This window comes from Pogona vitticeps, chromosome 2, assembly GCF_051106095.1.
Source record: "Pogona vitticeps strain Pit_001003342236 chromosome 2, PviZW2.1, whole genome shotgun sequence".
Lineage (NCBI taxonomy): Eukaryota > Metazoa > Chordata > Lepidosauria > Squamata > Agamidae > Pogona > Pogona vitticeps.
In genome coordinates, this window is record NC_135784.1 from 160,671,893 (window position 1) to 160,679,502 (window position 7,610).

Here is a 7,610-nt window from a genome sequence, read left to right on the forward strand (position 1 = left end):
CAAAGGTCTGAACTTGTGTTTCAAGGCTCAGTAGCTAATTTTTATGGGGTTCAGAATGCCTGAGTGGCAGAATGACCCCATTCTTGGCATAGCCATTGACAAGGAGCCAGACAAAACATAACACACAGAAGAAGGCATTTCGTATCAATAGAGCTCCAGATTTAATCATTATAATATTTGAATCCTTGGGGTTGCAAATCAGGGAATCTTTCTACACATCTTCATAACAACCATGTGATGTATATTCAAAAGTCACAGGTTGTCTTTGGGGCTCCTGGGCCAAACAGGGAGGTAGATCAAGTGATGTGTGTTCATTGTTTATGTTTAATGGAGGGAGGGGCAACAATGGCTTGGATGAATAACAAAAGGAGGCATCTTTCCATGTTTATCGTTTCCATGTTTATCTGATGAGGGACACAATTTTGTGCAAACAATTTCCTTCCCATCTCCAGTAATGCAAATAGTAGCCTAATGCTCTAAGCAAATATCTGTAACAAAAGAATGGGAATTAGAGATGGGAACAAATCAGAAAAATGGCAATTTGTTTCGAATCATGAATAATTATTTTTTTCTGACAAAGCAATTAATCAATTCATTTATTTGTATTTGCCTTTAAAACCCTATAAAATGGCCCCCAAGCACCTAGAGACACTAAAATCATGAGACTTCCCCTGATTCTCCCTTACATGTCCTACAAGTTTGGTCAAGTTTGGGTTTTGGACATCCGAGTTATACACTCATAAAGAGGTCCCACCCAGGAAAATTCTCCCCAGGTACCTAGAGACACCAAAACTGCAGGGAAGCTTCCCCGTCACTCCACAATCCCTCCATATTTGGCGAATATTGAGTTTCAGACATCTTAATTGTACACCCACAAAGTGGGTCCCCCAGGAAAGTGCCTTTTAGCAGCTGACTTGGAGAAACCTGATCTTCACCAAACTTGGAGGGATTCTAGAGGAGAGTCATGGAAATCTTCTCTGTGATTTTGGTATCTCTAAGTGCTTGGAAGGAACTTTCCGGGGGGGGGGGGGAGGGAGGGAACACTTTTTATGAGTATATAAACCATACAGCTGAAACTCCATCTTCGCCAAACCTGGAGGGATTGTAGAGGAGAGTCAGGAGAAGCCTCTGCAATTTTGGTGCCTTTAGGTGCCAGGGTGTGTGGGTTATAGCCCACCAAATCAATGAATCAAAAATCGCTAAACAAATAATTGATTAATATTTATCGGGGGCATTGATTCATACAAATACAAATGCATTTTATCGATTTGTTAATGAATTTGGCGATTCATTTTTTTAATTCGTGCCCATCTTTAGTGGGAATCTATCCGGTCAGAGTCAGGAATAGCTCGCAGGACCTGCAGCAAAAAGTTGCAGTGCTTTTCGATCTAAGAGCAATTGTCCAGTTCATGCCCTAAATAGGCTGGAACAAGAGAACCCTGAAGGACTGTTTGGGCCTATGAAAGGCAGATTAGAAGCAGGAAACGTGTAAAAGAGCCCCGCTGCTTTAGTTTTCCACATGGTGGCACTGCCTCTCATATTTCCAAATCCGTTTAGGATTATGAGTGAAGAATTTTAGTTGCTGGTATCCATTATGTACCTTCTTAATGTATATTTATGAGGCCTTCTATGTAGCTCTTCAAACCGTCATAAGGATGGCTGATCATGCCAAAGAGGTTTCATTTAAATGTAGATGAGTTCTACTGTTGTCTGATAAAGGAAACAGCTTCAGAAAGGGCCCACATGCTTTCCTGCTATTTCAGAAGTATTTGCCAATGAAACACTTTGCTTCTTTGCCAGCTAATACTGGCTGCAGGATGAGATTTAATTAGGAGCCATTATTCTTATTCTTATTTGCAGGAACACATACCTTTCCTAAGAACCAGAACAAACTCTAACAGTGTTGTTCGCATTGTTGCACAACATTTGAATTTAAAATATAAAGTTCTTGAGGTCGTATTTTGAAATGCAGAGTACACATTTAGGCTGATAGTTCTTAGGGCTGCATTTCAGAATGCAAAGGGTACATTCCTCTTTCAAACTAATAGAATGGGCAAGAGTATTATGTGTCACTGAGAAGTAGGGTATCTTCAGAAACCATGAACTTCGTAAAAGGGCGGCATTTTACATGTAGGAAAAGACTGAAATTTGGATTTGGATCTTCAACTAATCAGCAGTCTACAGAAACCTCTTCACAACTGAACATGGTACAGTACTTGTGAGATCACTTAAGAGTTGGTACGATGAGCCATTTTAATTATACCTTAGTTCTACAAAGCTTCTCATGTCTCACTGAAGTACCCTGGCTTTATTCCTTCAGCTGGCTTGCAGGTAATTAGTGGAGTTCGCAACACGTCAGAAGAGAGCTGATGGTGAAGATGTTCACTCTTCCACTGGAAAGCTCTTAACTGTTCCCAGGCCTGGGTTCCTGGGCTGTTTGGCACCAATCCAGCGCTCAGACCTCTCTGAGGTCTCTCTCATATATATCTCTCGCATATGGATACGAAAATGGCATCAAACGGTATCTTTAATACTCATTTTGTTTTATAGGGTTATTTTCCTCCCTGTCCACAAGAGATTATACATTCTAAAATCCTGGCATTTTTCCCTCCCTGCTTTCTGTCGTTGGGAGTCCTGATACTGGAGCCTCGTTAGGCAAAAACAGAATGCAAAGGCCATGCTCTGAGATGAGGAAGGGAGAAGGGGCTTGGTTCCAGTGCTTGTGCTCTCCTTCTCCTTGTTGCTTTTTTTCAAAGCACATCTCCCCCATCATCATACCTAAAAAGGAGGCAGACAAGTGGATCGCTGTCTCAGAACCTACCCCCTGATCAAGACAAGACAGGAGTGCTTCTGTTTACGGGAAGACTCTATCCAGGAACATGTTGAGCCCAACCCGTGTGGGGGAAGAGGGTTCCTTCTCAAGGAACCGAAACCAGCAATCCTCCCCTGAATGCCGCCTGCTGTCACTCCTTCGGCCACTGCTGTGCGAAAGCACTCCAGATATGCCTTCCTGTAGCATGCCGGCTTGGACCTTGTCGTCTATAGTCAGCACCACAGCAAGGAGGATTGGGAGGATTCACCGAGGGAGGCGAAGTGCCTACCATATAGCTGCCCGCTTGCATCTGCCTGCTTTTCTCCCAGAAAAACTCTTAGCGGCTCGCAGGCCTAGAGTCCCCATGTTGCAAGTCATCTGCTTTGCAGTCGGCAATCTTCAGTCCACCTCCAGCCCCACTTGGAGATTTTTCTGGGGAGAGGCAGGAGATACAAGCTGAACTTTTGAGAGGATGGGTCCACCATGGACAGCAGCAACACAAAAGGGGGCGGGGCGGTGTTACTCCTTTGTACCACTTGGGCTGGACACGAGAGTGGCAGCAAGTCCTCTCATGTAAGAAAAGAGATCTTCAGATCTGTTCTGCACTCCAACACCTACGGAGGTCAGTACTCAAGACATTATTTCTTGATAGTGTCACTTTAAGCCTGTGTAACATCTTCAGGTCTGTTCCCCCCTCCATGTCTTACCTTTCAAATACTATCATTTTGTTTCGTTTTTTGGTGAATCATTGTGAATGATTTCCTCCTGCCTCATTACATCTAGCCACTATTATTTTGCTTCTAAGTGAGTGTTTAAAGAGTGGTTTGTTTTAGTGACTTGTTGGATGTCTGATGGTTTTGAATTTATTAGGATTTTTTTTATGGCTGTGAAGACTGTCCAAAGCCAAAACAAAATAGTAACTGCTGGATAGCTCAGTGGTTTAGGTCCTTAGCTGTGGAGACAGAGGTTGGGAGTTTGATTCCCCACTTGTGCCTCTTTGACAGGGGCTGGACTCAATGATCCCATAGGGTCCCTTCCAGCTCTGCAGTTCTAAGATTAAGACTGATATTACTATTAATGTTGTAGCAAAAAGGCTAATGGCAAACAAGCTCTTTAGTCAAAAAATGTACAGTGGTGCCTCGCTAGACAATGATAATCCGTTCCACTGAAATCACTGTTTAGTGAAATCATTGTCTAGCAAAAAGCATTTCCCCATTGGAATGCATTGAAACCTGTTTAATGCATTCCAATGGGGAAGAATCGTCATTGTCAAGTGAAGATCGGCCATAGGAAAGCCGCTTTGCGCACCACCGATCAGCTGTTTAAATCGCTGTCTTGCGAAGCTTAGGTCCCGAAAACACCTGTTTTGCGAGCGTGGAGGAATCTGTCAAAATCGTTGTCTAGCGAAAATTGGTTTGTGAAGCAGGGGCCAAACATTGTCCAGCGAAATTCCCCCAAAGGAATCACTGTTTTTGCGAATCGCTATAGCGATCGCAAAAAGTCAATGTCTAGCGAAAAAACTGTCATGCGGGGTAACTGTCTAGCGAGGCACCACTGTACTCACCTTTACTGGATCTCTATAGAAAAATTTTATTTTACTAGAGATGGGGGCATTTGTATTCGTATTCTCTTCGACCTGGCAGAGAGGCTTGTCGTCCTGTCTTCTGCCAGGAGCGGCTAATCCACTGTGAGCAACGGAGCGATAGGAAGGGAGTGCAGAGCCTGTGGCAGCAGCGGAACGGTGAGCGTTGAGAGGTAGAGATAACCCTCGTTATCTCCACCTGTATGTGTGTGTATGTGTGGATTTGTATTCATATATGAATACGAATATCCCCATCTCTATATTTTACCCAAACAAAAACATGGCTTCCCCCATAAAAAAATGTCAGGGGCACAATGACATTGTACATAATTGGCCTCTGTTCAATCTCTGGCATCTTCAGTTACGGAAGAATCAGGTAGTCTGTGATATCAAGCAGTCTGTGAGGCCCGTTTGGTAGAACTCTGAAAAAGCATCTCTTGGACAGAGAAGAAAACAACTAATGAGCTAGACAAATCAATGGTCCCTCTCTTGAAGGCAGCTTGATAGTAATTTCAGCTGCTTTGAGCTGCTAAAATATTCTCACTTCTCTGCTTTTTGTTAAAATGACCAAATGAAAACATCCCCACCACAAGAGCATTGATGGTGACCCGTCCTTTAACAACAGCAGAATTTAGCTGCCATCTCTGTCCCGGAGAACTCTTCAGCCTGGATTAATTAAACATGGCAAAATAATTAAGCAAGTATTCTCGCTTCCCAGGACTTGCACTGAGAAGCAACAGAGCCCTTTCTTAATGCTTCATTATGTGGCCAGCTATTTGCAACCAGAGTAGGGTCCAGTTGGCCTCGCAACAGCACTGTAGTCGTAACCGAGGAGTGCTGATATATTAGTGAACATATTCATTGGCTATTTTAAAGTGTTCAGCTAACTTGAACAGTTTAGAACAGGTTTCCAAAGAACAGTTCTGAAAAGGTAGAAATTTATCAATATAAAAAAGCTTTGGATTTCCTTGCATGAATTCACAGAAAGAAAACGGACAGGCTTGGAAAGAAGATTGCTTTGTAGTTTATTTACAACAGAATGTAAGAAAATGCAGTTTTAAAAACAACAATAAATAATCAATAGAGCCATAGTTATGAAAAAGCAACACAGTAACTACAGGACGCGGGTTCCTTCTACTTTGCCTTGTATTGTTTAATCCAGGGCACTTGGTCCTTTTTGTTTTTTCATGGCAGGAGCGCATCTAACCAACCCTATAAGCAAAAACACTATACACAACATTCAAAGTCACAAGGATTGCCACAGAAATGAAATAAAAACTCGGTTCTATAAGTAACATTCAAAAATCAGATATGACTGTCATTGAGAGTCCACGCTCTCCACACAGGGTGGGAAAACAGTCCAAAATAGCTTCGTGTCAAGCCTGTATGAAACTGAAGACATTTCAATGAAGTCGGAATAATGGGCAGTTGGTGAATTCCTACTGAAAGTTCATGTATTATCCTCCCTACTGCGTTTTCTCACTGAAATGGAAGTACACACATGGGATGCATTTCTAAGTGACAGCCCGCTTTAAAGTCCCAGCGCAGCAAACCACGAAAGTTACAACTCCAAGCCATGGGAGTGGACCTCTGCTCCACCAGCAAGAATCTCTTGGCCCTTCATCTCACCTCCCCTGCACTTTCCAAAAAGAAAAGAGGAGCTGCTGAGGGTCCGAAGACCCCTCAAAACAATATGGATGACAGTGGGAAGGGCTGGAGAGGGAGGAGGGAATCAGTGAAAATCTTCTGCTCGTAGTGGAGAATGCAAGCAAAGGTGCTGATAACCTTCGTAAAGGTAATTACACTGACTTACTATAGGGTCTATATGAAAATAATGGCAAATGTGTTTTCCATTCTGATAGTAACAAAGCTTTGAAATATCCCAGCAAATAATGAAATGTTGGCTATTGGGTCCATATAGCATAACCAGGCAATCCTGCAAGCCAGCATAGCTCTGCTGTGGTCCTCAGCATCCCCTGATGAGGGGGGCAGTTGCTTGCATGCTCAGTTCATGACGGAGCAAGCAAGAAGGGGAAGAATTGCTGGGTGATTGCCCTTACGCACATGGATTTCCCCAGGAGGACTTTGGCCATTGTCTACAGAATAGGTGTCTGGATGAAGGGAATTGATTTAAAACATGTCTTCCTAAGCTGCCTGTCCTGGACAAGCAGGCATCTAACGTGACTCTTCTCTATAGTAAACCATCACAAGATCACAGCCTGCAAGATGTGATTTACTGAGATCTGCAAGTACAGACCAGCAGGGGTTATGTTTAGTCGTGTCTGAAGAGCAGCAGGACTCAAGCATCCTCTTATGACAACTTGGTGTGTTATTTGATAAACACAGTCGGTGCGACTTACGACAGTGTTCCTTGTGGCAGATGCGTGAAGCGTTGATAACACAATCTCTGTGAGAAGGAAGCTTTCGCTAGACAGGTCCTTTTGCATTTTAAAAGGGAGCACCCACATTCCTATTGTGAAATATTCTGCATGTAATGGCGGAGTTTTTGCATTTAGCTGGCCCATTGATGCAACTAGTCATGCCCTGCATTGTGTTACTGGAGGACTACGGGTTACACAAGAGCCAGCCAGCCTGTTGACTCCTGTTGCATGCATCGTTACTGTTACAGGATAATGTCATGCAGTAGGATTCCGGCTGTTATGTCTGGATCACCCAAATGCTATCTGAGAAGCATAATTGATGCATGCCCAGCAGGATTTATTGTTCTATAAGCTGAACAGATTTGATTGAGACTTTGCAATACAACAATTAAGAATTTTTTCCTACTTCAATTCATATTTTGAGCACATTGTCAATGTTGTGATTCTGTTTCACAGGGAAGAATTTAATTTAGAAATAGCTGTATATTGGTTTTGGAACCTGCATCTTCAAATTGTTTTTCTCAAGCAGTGTATCAACATATAGAACTTACCGAAAGACCACACCATTGGAATTTCTTTTACTTGCTGCACCACACTTTAAAGACAGGGTCACTTTGCTCTCAGAAAAACAATTCCTATAAACATCCACAGGGCTACCCTGTTTCTCACACTTGCACATAAAAATACAGAGCAGATTTTGTACAAATTAATTTCAATAAATCAGCAGTGAAACCCAGCCAAACAGGTACTTAAAAAAAACTACAATAGTGCAAAAAAAAAAAAAGATGCTAGAAATTTAATTTAGTTATTCTTGTGTTGGCAAGATTTTTGAAAT